We start from the raw sequence: 15597 nt of genomic DNA, 5'->3' as shown, positions 1-15597 counted from the left end.
TTGGTTAAAATTAAGGCATATTTTCTCATTTCATATAGAAATTCGTAACTCAATTACCGGTATTTGTGAATTAAACTTTAGAATTGATCAATTTGTAATATTTAAACTATCTGCAGTATTTATATATCGTCTTAAACATGAATTATTCAACAAAACATATGTACGTGCAAATACTCGACAGTTAACGTGAAATACCGTAAATCATCACTTATCGTCTTCGATTCAGTCGAGAATATTTTAATACCTCAGTGCGCACACAAGCACTTAAGCTTATCAATTTGCAACTAAAAACAAATATTAAATTGTCGATTTAATTTGTTTTTGTGAGACAAATTATTTTATAAAGTAACTGTGTAACGAAATATATATGAAAAAATTACAAAGGGGCTCGCGGGTATAGTTTTTTTTAATATAGGATTTCGCTATATTTTTTTATAAATGAACTTTTTTTATCATATTAGAAATTGCGGGTTATACAGTGGCAAATAATAAAAATCTGACAGCTACATTTTCCCATGGTGCAGCCATAGACATGTGTCATATCTTAGTGTCTTTATCTTCAAAGTTCGTTAGTCGAAAATACGAATTGTAAAAGTACTTCCTCGTTGTTCAGGATAAATTGTTAAACCATGCCTGCATTCAGCACAGAAAAATCGAAGTGACTATATAGAGTAAATGTTTTAAGGTGTAACTGAATGCATTTCAAAATTTTCAACAAGAGCCTAAAATTTATAATTCTATTATTTATATTTTTAACGTATGAACACCGTTTACATAACGTCCAGTGACGAATTTTTTCATGCATATTCATGACGATACCAAACTAACAATAAACTAAACAGATAGGAACTGCCAACTGGGTCGACATAAATGATTTGACATTTGCACTTCCTCTTAAACACAATGAGATGTTTGATAGACATTAGACTCAGTGTTTAGAATACCTAATATCATTTGCAACCAACAATTAGTATGTACATGTTTACGCCAATTGTAGATAAATTTGATTTTAATCTTGAAACATACAATTGAAAATGAATTTTAGAGAACTTGATTATTCAAAACGAAATGAAAGCAAGTGACGCCGATACCTGAACATGCAAACATCAAATACATCCCAACAAAAAAAGGCTCAAAGAATCTCAAATGAATAACCAAGTTGTCAAAACTACAGTGTATCTGAAGTTTTTATTTAGTGTTTTCGTCTGGCAACACTGCCTTATAAATATCCATTCTTCTGCATGCAACAATACTTCAATTCATTCAAGAAAGTATTGTATTTTATGATTTTAAGCATTATAATTTATTGAAGACAAAGATAACTGTCAGATCAATGATTGATTGTTGGTTTGTTAAACGCCCAGTGGGAGATAATGCATGCATTTTCATGGGAACAAATTCAAACATTATTGAATAGGTAAAGTCTGGCAACTAGGTCGGTTGTGTTCACATTTCTCCAACATTTGATAATCAGACTTACAATTACATTATGGATTTATTGACTGGCATCTTAGTATTTACCTGTAATTCACCTGTTTCAGTTCTTAACTAGAATATTGTTACATATATACATATAAGGGGTATTAAAGAGGACCCCAAAATCCTTAATGTTGTTTTAAGTCTTATGATCATAGGTTGATGAAACGTGATTACGTCCTATATGTAGAATTTATAATATAATTTAAAATATTCCAGGTTTTTCTCTCAGTAGTTGATTGAAAGGAAGCTTTGTTAACAAGTGAAACATAACAAAAGTACCGAACGAACTCCAAGGGTAAATTCGAAAGGTGATCAGATAAACTATAACTGACAAATCAAACTCTACCAATCAACGGAGCAAGTGAAAAACAACAGTAATATTACAGACTTGGAACAGATATTTTCCGAATAAATTGGTGGATTAAACATTGTTGTATAGCTGGTCAAAATTTTTCTCTTGCTATTTAACCAATTTTCCTCAGTGGTAACTTCAAATAATTTCAAAATGTATTCGAACACAATTAGTATTTGGAAGCTATTTGTTAGTGGAGTTGTTTTGCTCAACATTTACGTTTTTTGAACTGTGTTCATAGATACCAGGACTAAATTTAGTATATACGCCAGACTCGCGTTTCGTCTACAAAAGACTCATCAGTGACGCCCGAATCCCAAAAAATTAAAAAGGTCAAATAAAGTACGAAGTTGAAGAGCATGGAGGACCAAAATTCCTAAAAGTTTTGCCAAATACAGCTAAGGTAATCTATGCCTGGGGTAGAAAAGCCTAAGTATTTCAAAAAAAAAATTAAAATTTTGTAAACAGTTATTAATATCCTTTCATTCTACTTTCCGCTATATAGATCATGTTCTTTCACTAAATAATTCAAAATTTGGTGACTATGTTAAACGCATTTATCCCATCGAAGTAGAGATAAAGGATACAACAGTTACAGTTGAGTCGGCCTCATAGCTGACTTACATCTAAAAATTGACAATCAGGGTCGGTTGAAAACAAAACTTTACGACAAAAGAGATGAGTTCAGCTTTCCAATTGTGAACTTTCTATTTCTTAGTAGCAACATTCCAGCAGCACCTGCATACGGGGTATATATCTCCCAATTGATCCGATATTCCCGTGCTTGCATTTTCTATCATGATTTCCTTGATAGAGGGTTGCTGCTCACAAGGAAGATATTAAACCACGAGTTCCAAATGGTAAAGTTGAAATCATCCCTTCGTAAATTTTACGGACGCCATCACGAGTTGGTTGACCGTTATGGAATAACCGTTTCACAAATGATATCGGATATGTTCCTACGTCGTAACTACAATCCCTTCCCTTTTCATGAATGTGACCTACCGAATTAGACATGTTTACCTAGTTTGTAATGATATTAACAATACGATGGGTGCCACATGTTGAGCAGGATCTATTTACCCTTCTAGAGCACCTGAGATCACTTTCAGTTTTTGTGGGGTTCGTGTTACTAAGTCTTTAGCTTTCTATGTTGTGTCATGTGTACTTTTATTTGTCTCTTTGTCTTTTTGATTTTTAGCCATGGCGATGACACTTTATTTTCGATCTATGAGTTTGACTGTCCCTCTAGTATCTTTAGTCCCTCTTTTATAGCCCTTTTTTGTGCCTTATATAATATCTAAAATATAAATATTCCATAAATAGGAAATCTACATTTTTAAGTTTAGCTTTTGAACCTTAAAATAAAGATAGACTATTGCAGAACATATCCAGATAGATTCTCCTTACTCCACAAAAATCATACACCGCACAACAGTATGACCGTTCCATTTATTAAATCTTTCAATTACATAATATGTAAAGATAACAAAAAGTTATATATATGTATTACTTTAACATTCAATTTTGGTCACACGTCTCTCAACATTTCAAAGAATGATTCTTGCATATCTGCTTGCACTGACGTGTATTTGTAAGTAAATTGAATAGGCATTTATTTTGTATAGACTACACATTAGATATTTAAGATGTCGTTTTTATTTTTAAAAGCTTATTTGGTTTCTTGGTGGTAACACTGTTTTTTTTTCTGAATTTTGTCATGACTACACCCGTAACATATTTTTTTAGACTTTGTAATATCAAAACGCTGTTTATTTATGCATTTCTGATTGTCTAAAGCCAGAAAAAGATTTTTTTCCCCTGTTTTCTGATCAATGACTTCATATTTCAATCTAAATTGTAAATGATGCACTCAGTAACATGCAAGGCTATTTTAAAGATATTTACGTGACTTATGTAATGAATAGATACTGAACTTCTTAGACACAGGTTGTTAAACATTGTTTTCTATTTACGTCAACCAAAAAGTGATCAAAATACATGAGGCTAAAAAAAGTCTACGAATGAAAGTACTTTCACAGTAGTTGATTTACAGAAAATAATCACATTGAATAAACGCATTAAAGTCATTTCATGTCAACAAATTGTTAAAAAAAAATCAATGATGGTACAAAACTTATAGTTTTTCATGCAATAATAAGAGCTACATCTACAAAAATCTCGGATTGGGTGATCAAATCATAACATTTTGGAGAATTGGTTACCCACAATTTACAAATTGTGTGTCAACTGGGACCTACATTGCCGTGATTTAACAACAATTTTAAAATATCTAAATGCACTGAAATATAATATTCTTTTTTTAATGTAATTGAATATTTAATTTTAACCGTACTACAAAATGTCAAAAGCGTTTGATATTGTTTTGTTCTTTTATTTACAATCAACGGTCTTGTGTTTCAGGTGCTGTTCACGCAGAATGTCCATTTGGTTGGGTTGTAGGTAATACTTCATGTTACCTGTTTCATCATGAAAAATTGACGTGGACAGTGGCATCAGTAAGTTTATTTGTTGGTATCGTATGTAGCCAAGTTTAATAAACAATTCCAAATTGAAACATTTTCATATTGAAGCTCGATGTCTAAAACATGCATTATGAATTAGACATCATAACATTTGCGATTTTGATCATGCACCTGTGCTGATTTTTAGAGTTAGTCGAGAGACATAAATTACCAAAAATTGTTTTCTGAAATAAGTTTTAACAAAAACTTTTGTTTTTTTTAACCCGGTATACCACCATTCCTCATGTGAAATAAATTATAATGAAATTTGATGTAATTGTGATACAAGTGAGAGGTTACGCGCTATGAAACTAGGTTCAAACAGCTATTTTCTACATTTGAAAATGCCTGTACCAAGTCAGGAATATAACAGATGCTGTCCATTCGCTTGATGTGTTTTATTATTTGATTAGGAACTTTTCGTTTTGAATTTTCCGCGGAGATCAGTATTTTTGCTATTTTACTTGTTTTCCGTAAAACATCACACCACACTTATTTCCAACTTGCCACTCCTCAGAAAAAAGATTTCTAGACAGACAAAATAATCAACAGATAATACTAATACTGTAAACCTTGATTTGTTTATACAATAAATATGATTTGGTTTAACCACTTTTACGTACAGAAAACATTCTCTTTTGTATGTGAGGAATCATAAAAGGTGACATTAAAGTGAAATTCAATGAAACAAAATCCGCCAAGTATCAACAGGAATCAACTAACTTATTGAGAAAATGAAAGACGGCAGCCAACCTGGAAGCTGTTACTAGTAACATTTTGTCAAATAAGCTCATAATATTGTTTTATTATATTTTGATAAAAGTATGGAAATATTTTTAAAATACAGGTCCGTCTCCAAGCGTTACTCACGGGGTGAGACATCTCGTTTTAGTTTCTGTTTTTTTTTTTAAGACTTTCAGGATGATCTAGTTTTGACGGATTTATTTATACACATCTTTGAAAATTTGAGGGATGAAATTCCATTGACTGCTGTAAATAATTATCAGGACGAAAGTAAAACGGAGTGTTTTCAAATCATAAATACAATGGTCGAACACAGGATCTTTATTTTAATCCGATTGCAATTTTGGTTGATTCCAGGTTCATCTCTAATATATCATCATAATTCTGTACTATGTTGATGATTATTCTTAGTTAATATGAAAAATGTTAATAATAAAAATGTACAAACAATATTGAACAGGTAAATATAACGGCTTAATATTTTATTTTTTTAATGTTGATTTTCAGCGTCAACCGGCAAATGTGCAGTACATGTACTACTTTTTTTTTATTATTTCATTGAGACATCAAATTATGAAAGGCCATCTGTAATAAACACTAGAATTCGTGTATCTCAACGTCATATAAGCACAAAAAAGTTTCACGCCAGCGGTTTTCGTCGCATGATAATAGTATGTCGTATTGAAGAACGTTTAAATGAATGTCAAAGTGTCCCTATTGCCTAACTATCTCATTGCATATACCCCAGATTTCTATATATTATTGTAAATATCTGTATAAAACTTTCAGCACTACTGCCGATCAGTGGGAGGACATCTTGCTACAGTGGAATCTAAACAAGAAAAAGATGAAATTCATGAATTTTCAAAGTTTCATTCAGCTGGTACGTTAAAATTAATACTGAAAAGGGAATACATATTCAAGCAATAAGCATACTGTATGTGCAACATTAAAACTTTGAAATAATATGATATATGTAATCATAGTCACCTGAATCAACCAAAAAGAAATATTTTTAGAAACAAAACATCATATTTCTAAACAAAATTAATCTGATTAGTTATATATTTATTTAATATAAGTGTGAGATTACTCCTATGTAGACCTCGACAAAACTCCAAAATTAAAAATCCACGAACATACAAGTTTTTCTTTACGAAAATAAATGAGTCCACAGTAGTCAAAATTATTGCATTCAGGGCAACAAATAAACAATTATAAAGAGGTTTCACCTGAATTTCACACACTAGTCATTTTCTTCAATCTTAACTGATTATAAAATTATTAAAAATTCTCTTGAACTTGAATAATCAATATTCGCGAAACTGCCATTGTAACCGATTTTTGCAGTATTAGAGAAAATATACAAAAAAAATAATAAAAAGGACATTCTTAACAAAGCCAAAATTTCTTTTGAGATTAATTTTTGCATATTGTCTTTCAGATACAAAATTATTCATTTATTACTATTGATGTCTTTCTGATGCAAACTATTACAAAACCAACTACAACAAGCATTATAACTTTACCAGCAATATGTTAAGCTGGATAACATTTGTAGTAATTACTTTACTGAAATGCGCATCTGGTGCAAGAAAATTGGTACCGTTAATTTTATTTTTTTATGCCTTTTTGTGCTACTTTGTTACATTTGTTGTTTATGTAGTGATATTAAGATGATAACACAATATTGACTGTTGTACCCCTATTTTTGACATTTTTACTCTTTGAGTATGTTTGTTTTGTTCATGCATCGTTGACAATGTAATGGAATTTGATGCGACTGTCATACAAGTGAGAGGTTTAGCTAGCTATAAAACCAGGTTCAATCCACCATTTTCTACATTAGAAAATGCCTGTACCAAGTCAGGAATATGACAGTTGTTATCCATTCGTTTGATGTGTTTGGACTTTTGATTTTGCCTTTTGATTTTTGATTTTCCTTTTTGAATTTTCCTCGGAGTTCAGTATTTTTGTGTTTTACTTTTTACTACTACTGGGTCGACGCCTCTGCTGGTGGACTATTAGTCCCCTAAGGTAACACCGGCCCAGTAGCCAGTACTTCGGTACTGGCATGAAAATACGGATCTTTTGTGTTATTAAAATTTGCTGTTACATAATGATAGAAATTATTATAAATTAAGGAATGTATCTCCCTCATGCAAAGCTCTGATTCCTTTCACGGATTTGGACCCTTTGAATTATAGCTCTTCATCTTTTATATAAGCTTTGGATTTCAAATATTTTGGCCACGAGCATCACTGAAGAGACATGTATTGTCGAAATGCGCATCTGGTGCAAGAAAATTGGTACCGTTAATTTTTTTACTAGTATTTTCTAATGTGTTAAAACGAATTTTACAATCTTTTTGTAAGGTGACTTCTGGTTGGACGGGATAGATGATGTTCATGAATCTGACTGGAGGTGGGCATCCACATATAGTATAATCAACCCAACGTTTTGGCATCCTGGTCAACCTGACAATTTAAAAGGAAATGAAGATTGTTTGGAAGTAAGAATCGGCGATAATGGTCAATGGAATGACGATGATTGCGCTAAACATCAATTTTGTTTATGTGAAAAATCACTAAACTAAATAAATAATGATTGAAACAATTTCTATGCGTTTGTTATAAATTCTTCTCAAATATAACTAATATATAGATATAAAGTGCTCCGAAAGAATACATTGATCATAGATATGAAGATCTGGTAAAGTATTGTTTCCGCGTTTCTCTCTATTTCGTGCTCATATAACAGGGGTTTTCGTCGTCCCGGTTATATTAAGAAATCGAGGGAAAGTCACTGGCTAAAGTCGACAAAACTAAGTTAAGCTTTACGCTGATTTATAAACAACTTCTTCAATAGTGTACAACAAGTATACAATATGAGTTCAACGGTAAATATTCCGAAAAAGATACAACAAATGGTAATTCCAATAAATGTTCTATACTAAATACAATGAATATCATTGTAAATGCACGGCGTCCGTACAGCTTGACCACTATTATCCAACTGCCCATTTACACAAAAACAATTTAAAATGAATTGCGTAATCTTACTTAATCATAACTACATGTAATAATGAAATTTTTCACGTAATGCTATAAACGAATAATACAAATTAAAAAAACATATATGCGATAACAAGAAATAGACAATGCAAGGATAAAAATGAATTAACTTCTTAACGTGTAAGCTAACAATTTGGAGAACAATAATCGCTTGCTTTTAGATAAAGTTTCAATTGTTACAAAATAAAACAAAAAGTAAAATATTGCTGTTACACTCAAATGAATAAATACGGGGGTCCTAGCTAACAAACGTATGTATTTATCAATTTATTTCAAATGAATTATAATAATTGCTTGCATCTTTATTGATATGTTATACCCGTGTGTTTTAACACTATACAGACTTCATAAACAAGAGGTCTTATATCTCGAATTTGACATACACAGTGAATCTATGACAAACGAGATGATTTTAATTTTGAAACTATAAATTTTCCTCACCTAGCAATATACCAACTTCACCTGCATACGGGATATACATTTTCCAACTTATTCGATATTCAAGAGCTTGCAGATTGTACTCAGACTTTGTAAAACGTCACCAGTGTCTAAGCATAAAGTTGATGAACCAGGGGTATGTCAAAGAACGTCTCGTCCTTTTTCTAAAATAAGTTCATCGGAAGGTACCAAGACCTTGTTGATAAATATTCCGTATTAACTTTACAAATAATACACGATGGTCTTGATGTATAGATTATGCGTACCTACGTTGTGTATCATCTTAACAACGTGTTATATTGTTCTTTCATTTGTCTTTGTTCTATTATTATTATTATTACTTTTACTGTTTGAATTGTTTTCTGTGATATCCGTGACTCGGTACTTATACATACCGTCAATATATTATCTTTCATTTTTGCTGTATGCTAACATTCCCCATGTGAAATTATAAAATTATATGCCAACATTCCCCATGTGAAATTATAAAATTGTTTTGTATAAACATTGAACGACAAAATTTCTTCCTATGTGACGTATAAATTTTCTGACGTCAGACACGCGAAGCAATGGATGTGTTTTTAATTTGATAGATGCTTTTGTGCTTTTTTGTAAAATTGTTTCTTTTAAAATTGTAACACAGTGATGACTGCTGTACCCATATTTTGACTATTTTATTTAGTATGTCTGTTTTGTTCAAACATCGTTGTAAATATAACGGAATTTGATGAGACTGTCGTACAAGTGAGAGGTTTAGCGCTATAAAACCAGGTTTATATGTGTTTTGTCATTTTATTTTGCCATGTGATTAGGGACTTTCCGATTGAATTTTCCTTGGAGTTCAGTATTTTTGTGCTTTTACTTTTTGCTTTTTATACAAACACTGCATTTTTGGAGTTGATGCTATTCCGTCAAGTTTAGTTTTTTTACCATTTTTTTGTTTATGTTCTTGGTGAATTAAGGAGGTTTTAACAACTACCGTCATGACCGTTGCCTCAGAACTTCTGTAATCGTATCGTTCGTCTTAAGTAATGAAGAAGCTATGTAGAACGTAAAACATCACTGAAGATTATGCATCGATAATATGTTTACACGTACTTATTTTTTTTTTTATTTAAATCAAGTGATTAATTACAATGGTGTATCAATGATTAATGATGAAATGTCAACTTTAAAAAATATAGGTCATATAGTTTATATTAACATGTTAATATCCAACTTGGTATTATTAATTTTGGTTTCAACCTCATTATCCATGAGGAATGTAGATAAAGATAATATTTAAGGGCATGTCCATCAGTTTATTTCTGACGGTGAGAATGTTTCCCTTTTAGATATAAAGGCTATTTTTTACCTCCTTAAATGAAATATGTAATAAAAAATATAGCTTCATGTGCTACTTTTTGAGTAAAATGATGTTGATATTTAAGATATTTGCTCAAAATTCGGATTTGTGGACGTATTTTTCCTCCCAACAGAAATGCATAACTTTTTTGTTTTAAGAGATAAACACAGGCATTTTTTTCTAAATTATTTATAAGTTCTCTTTTATATAAGTATCCCATAAATTCATGAAATATTTTGTTTAGAAATAACAAAAATTCCTCAAATGCTCATGAATGAAGAAAAAAATCGTTATTTTGTGCTGTATATCTTTCTCAAATTTAAAAAAAAATTGCATCATTGACTTTTTCATGAAATTTGGTACAAATAATATTCATACACAATCAAACCAAATGACAATTTGAAAAACAAACGGGTCGATGAACTCGTTTTCAAGTTAATAGTTATCAAAGGTACCAGTATTATATAATTTAGTACGCCAGACGCGCGTTTCGTCTACATAAGACTTATCAGTGACGGTCATATCAAAATATTTATAAAGCCAAACAAGTACAAAGTTAAAGAGCATTGAGGTTCCAAAATTACAAAAAGTTGTGCCAAATACGGCTTAGGTAATCTATGCCTGGGATAAGAAAGTTCTTAGTTTTTCGAAAATTTCTATGTTTTGTAAACAGGAAATATATAAAAATGACCACATTATTGATATTCATGTCAACACCGAAGTATTGACTACTGGGCTGGTGATAACCTGGGATTATAATTTAGTACGCCAGACTCGCGTTTCGTCTACACAAGACTCATCAGTGACGCTCATATCAAAATATTTATAAAGTTTATAAATCAGTTTGAATGATAAAATCAGTCAAAAAATGCATCTTTTCCCGATTTGTCAGAGTTTGACGTCGCTAAAATAACATTTTATGTTAGCAACGTCATTATCTCCCTCATAACTTATCGTTTGCCCTTAACATCTACCAGAAGCAATAAACAAAGTATGCATGTTGTTACATCGATAAACAATTGTATTCAAAGAGTCTTACAACATAAGAGTTATATACAAGTATAGGAAAATAGGATTGAATTTTCAATAAGACAACAAATGATACAGATATAAGTAATCATAAGGCACTATAAGATATATAACAATGACCAAAACCAAACTGTATAGTGACCTTTGAAAGACTACGACACGACAAAAAGCAATTTAAACGAGAAGACCTACAGCTTGATTTATGATAAAATGTATGCATCTGTAGATAATGGTGAACTAGTATTAAAAGGTGAGTTCTTTATTTTACCCAATTCTAAAACGTTTCTTCATTACGACAGGCATACTATATAACTAAAACTTGCTATTACACAATTTGTAAATATAAAGATAAGATATACAGTAGTTTTATATGAGATAAGACATTCCTAAAGGTTAAAATGATGGTACTAACATATATGCTTGTATTGACATGCATTTGTAAGTAATTCAGAGGGTTTTTTTTAATATAATATATTACATGTTTACATAGATGAACAAAACAAAGAAAGATCAATGCTTGATTGACTTTGGTTTAAAGCCCAGCACACATACGACAAGACGAAAATAAATTGTTGTTTGATACATGTATCTAGATTTTTTATTAATTTTTGTCAAAATACCCATCCAATTGATAGAATTGCTGATTTGATTAACTGATCAATAACCGCCTATAAAAAATAAAATATAACAGAAAGACAATAGTCTCGATTCAAGTTGAAAACGCTTATACTATAGTAATACAATCTTAACGTTTATATGATATATAGTTCTATGCAATCTAAATACAAGGTTTGAATACATACTAGCAATTGCAAGAATCTGCTTACTCTTTAAAGCAGATTTCTATATATCTTTTTTTTATTACTACCTGCAACGTCTATTTTATATATGCGCATCCGTTTTAATATTGTATTTATATTGTGTCATACATCAAACTTATTCATTCAGTGTATGTTTACTTGTTTCTGTTTAAATGTCTTTTTGATCAAATTAAGCCATTTAAATTTTTAAGTTGGTATTTTATAGTCAATAGTGTGTATTTTGAAGATGTAGTTTCAGGTTAGGATGGACGTTTGAACCCGCTGCATTTTATGCACATATCCTAAGTCAGAAACTGTTGTTCAGTGGTTGTCGTTTGTATTTGTGATTCATGGTTGTTTCTCGTTTCTATTTTTCATATAGATTAAATTGTTAATTTTCCTGCATGAACTGTTTTGCACTAGTCATTGTGGTGTGCCAGCTATAGCTTGCTGTTCGATGTGAACCAAACCTCCATGTGAAAGGCCGTACTCTGACATTTAATTTTTTTATACATTGTGTCTTGGATAGATAGTCGTTTCTTTGGCACTCATTTAACTTCATCTAATTTATATTGGCTTACTTGTTACAGCTGTTTCATTAAAGGCCATAAGCCTTTTCATCCATTTCAAAATTATTATTTGTAAGAATATTTCAAGTAATTATAAGAAGAAGAATATTTCAAGTAATTATAAGAAGAAGAATATTTCAAGTAATTATAAGAAGAAGAATATTTCAAGTAAATATAAGACGAAGAATATTTCATGTTAAAGAAAATAAACTATAAAATGGAATTATCGATTGCATATGAACTTATCTGGTTTAGCAACATATGTTTTTTGTTTGTGTCAATCATTGAGGAAAAGTCTAGCATCAGATTATGAAAATGCCAATGGCGAAGTTTGAATTTGAGGTGAAAAATCCATCGAAACTTTCCATGAGTTTTACCTTTCTTTTATTATTTCGAATACTAGTATTTAGATGCATTGAAATTCTCTTCTTTTAACTTTAGTGTTGAATTACATTTATTTCAATCCACTATTTTCTACATTTGAAAATGTCTGTACAAAGTCAGGAATATGAAAGTGGTTGTCCATTCGTTTGATGTGTTTATCATTTAATTTTGCCATTTGATAAAGGACTTTCCATTTCATTTTTTTTTTGTGATTTTACTTTTTATAATTTTCTACATAATTTCATCAGCAACTAAAGCTGTTAGAATTGTTTCTAGTTATGATCTTATATTTTAGACGGTGTCCGCTCAGAGTGTCCATTTGGTTGGGTCATAGGTAACCGGTCTTGTTACCTGTTTCACCAAGTAAAATTGTCATTGACCGTGGCATCAGTAGGTTCAATTAGTTATCAAAGGTACCAGGATTATAATTTAGTACGCCAGACGCGCGCTTCGTCTACATAAGACTCAAGTTATATTGTTTATGTAATAGTCTGATTTTAATGTAAAAACTTACAAATGTCGTGCGTCCGGGGCGCTTTTCAAGATTTACATTAACCAGCAACACTCAAGACTAGACATTTAAAAGCCAGGTATTCTTGAATACATTACGATTGAGGACCAAAAAGAACTTTGATGCCATATAATAAAGAAGCCCAGTTATTCCAACGTGAAGATTTTAATTCAAGCTAAAACGCAGGCATTATCAGTTGAACAAACCGTAAGGACATAAACTGCACCTTTGATGATGCTTTAATTCTAAGAAATTTATTTTGTTTAGAATCGGAATTTACTATAGAGGTTGTTGAATCAATTTGATTATCGTTTTATATTTACGTGTGTTTAAACTTTTTGGTGTGCCTTTGACATACGGCACAAAAGTCGGCTGATAGATAAAACTCTTTTCAGGGTCAACAGCTACAAAATATAAACATGAAGTTTTATGACTATATCTAATTGAATAAATCTAATTCTAAGAGTTCACTGAAATGTTCTATGCCAGTTCAATTTATTTAATAGTCTTTCAACTTGACATAAAGCAGATGTCTACTGTTTATTAAAGACAATATGCTGACATCTATCACTGTGTTTGGGGTTTTATATAGAGTTAGTTTGCTGTCTCGCTGACGTAAATGTAAATAAAGTAAACAATAGTATACCGCTGTTCGAAAGTCATAAATCCATTGAGACAAAAATAAATCCCGGTTACAAACTAAAACCGAGGGAAACATATCAACTATAAGAGGAAAACAACGTAACAACAGAAACACTGACGTGAACAAAGAAACAAACGACATTGGTTAAATATAACACTAAAATGACAACATAACATGGCAGGAATACGATAAAAATAAATGCAAGAACATTGAGGACAGAAAATACACAATAAACAATGCAATAGATTTTAATAAAACCTCTTTTATTTTAACGTTTTGAATTTAGATACACATAAAATTTTCAGCACTACTGTAGATCATTGGAAGGACATCTTGCTAGGGTGGAATCTCAACAAGAGCAAAATTTGATTCATGAAGTGTTGAACCACCTACCAGGTATGTTACAAATTAAAATGGGAACATTATGAGCAAAGCAATAAGCAAAATACATGCTCAAATCTACAAATTTGAGAGATGTAAATATTAAATTTTACCCGAAGTCGAAAAAACTTTATTTTGAACCATTTATCTTTTTTGTCCCCAAAAGTTTATCTCGGTGATATTTCATTTATCTGTTGAATGACCGTACATATAGGTTGTGCTATCCCCTTTACTATGGTTTCTACAGGAAATGTTGAACATCAAAATCCAATATTTGCATCTTTGAAAGAATTTAGTGAAGGTTTAAAAAAACATAGTGTGTTAAATCTGTGACTTAATAATATATTATCGAGTAAACATGATTGGATTTGATAATGTACAATATTGATTACTGTGGACACAACACATTATTCTTGAAAACTGTCGGTAAATTACCCCGAGATCATAAGATCTGTAAGTATAAATTGAAGCAATAGTAGTGTACCGCTGTTCAAAAGTCATATTATGATATAACAAAGACAAATCAGATTACAAATTTTAAAACCAAAAGAAAGGCAGAAGATAAATATACAAAATGCCTTTAACCATATAAAACCAATTTCACATGAGGCAGTGACAAGAGTAGTTTGATACTTACTATCTAATTTGAAAAATCGAAATTTACAGTCACTGTCACTGTGTATCTTTTAAACTGATAAGCAGATCAGCTGATTTATTCGAAGGACTTTACAGGAAAAGTGGTTATTTGTTGACAGTAGAATTTAAAATGTTAAATTTCCGATTTTGATATTGCACCTAGATTTTAATTCTATGGATTCTTCATATACATTTATAGGTGTATTGCTGTATGTGTATTGGTTGCATTCAAACCGAAAAAATATTTTATAATCTAGTCCTGTATTCCAATACTAACTAGTCTTATTCGTGACTGTTTTCAGTAAGTCTTTCTTTTTTTTAATTGTGAATGCTTTATAGCATTTAACTCTATAAAAGAGAGACAACAGATACCAAATGGTCTTTCAAACTCAGAAATGGAAAATTAACTTACAATGTCATGGCTAAAGTATATTATAATAATTGCATTTGTCTCGAAAACATTTTTTAAGGGGACTATTGGTTGGAATGAATTGATGATGTTCATGAAACTGAGTGGAGGTGGGCATCATTATATAACATAATTGAACCAACATTTTGGTATCCCGGTCAACCGGACAACACATATTGAAATGAAGATTGTCTGAAAGTAAATATTGGCGATCGTGGACTATGGAACGATGATAACTGTGATAAACATCAGTTTTGCATATGTGAAAAGTCACTACC

At 30.9% G+C, this 15597-nt stretch overlaps 2 long non-coding RNA genes across 2 annotated transcripts; both read left to right on the top strand.

Moving 5' to 3' along the window:
• The first annotated feature begins 3316 nt into the window (after positions 1 to 3316).
• LOC143070672 (uncharacterized) lies at positions 3317 to 7716 on the top strand. Its single transcript, XR_012976637.1, has 4 exons — positions 3317 to 3425; positions 4256 to 4350; positions 5890 to 5983; positions 7476 to 7716. It is a non-coding gene; the product is annotated as an uncharacterized LOC143070672 (long non-coding RNA).
• Positions 7717 to 13033: 5317 nt separating this feature from the next.
• On the top strand, positions 13034 to 15597 carry LOC143070671 (uncharacterized). Its single transcript, XR_012976636.1, has 3 exons — positions 13034 to 13129; positions 14199 to 14289; positions 15381 to 15597. It is a non-coding gene; the product is annotated as an uncharacterized LOC143070671 (long non-coding RNA).

Source organism: Mytilus galloprovincialis, chromosome 4 (assembly GCF_965363235.1).
Source record: "Mytilus galloprovincialis chromosome 4, xbMytGall1.hap1.1, whole genome shotgun sequence".
NCBI lineage: Eukaryota > Metazoa > Mollusca > Bivalvia > Mytilida > Mytilidae > Mytilus > Mytilus galloprovincialis.
Note: the sequence above shows the minus strand (reverse complement) of the source record. Positions and strands in the feature narration are given on the sequence as shown.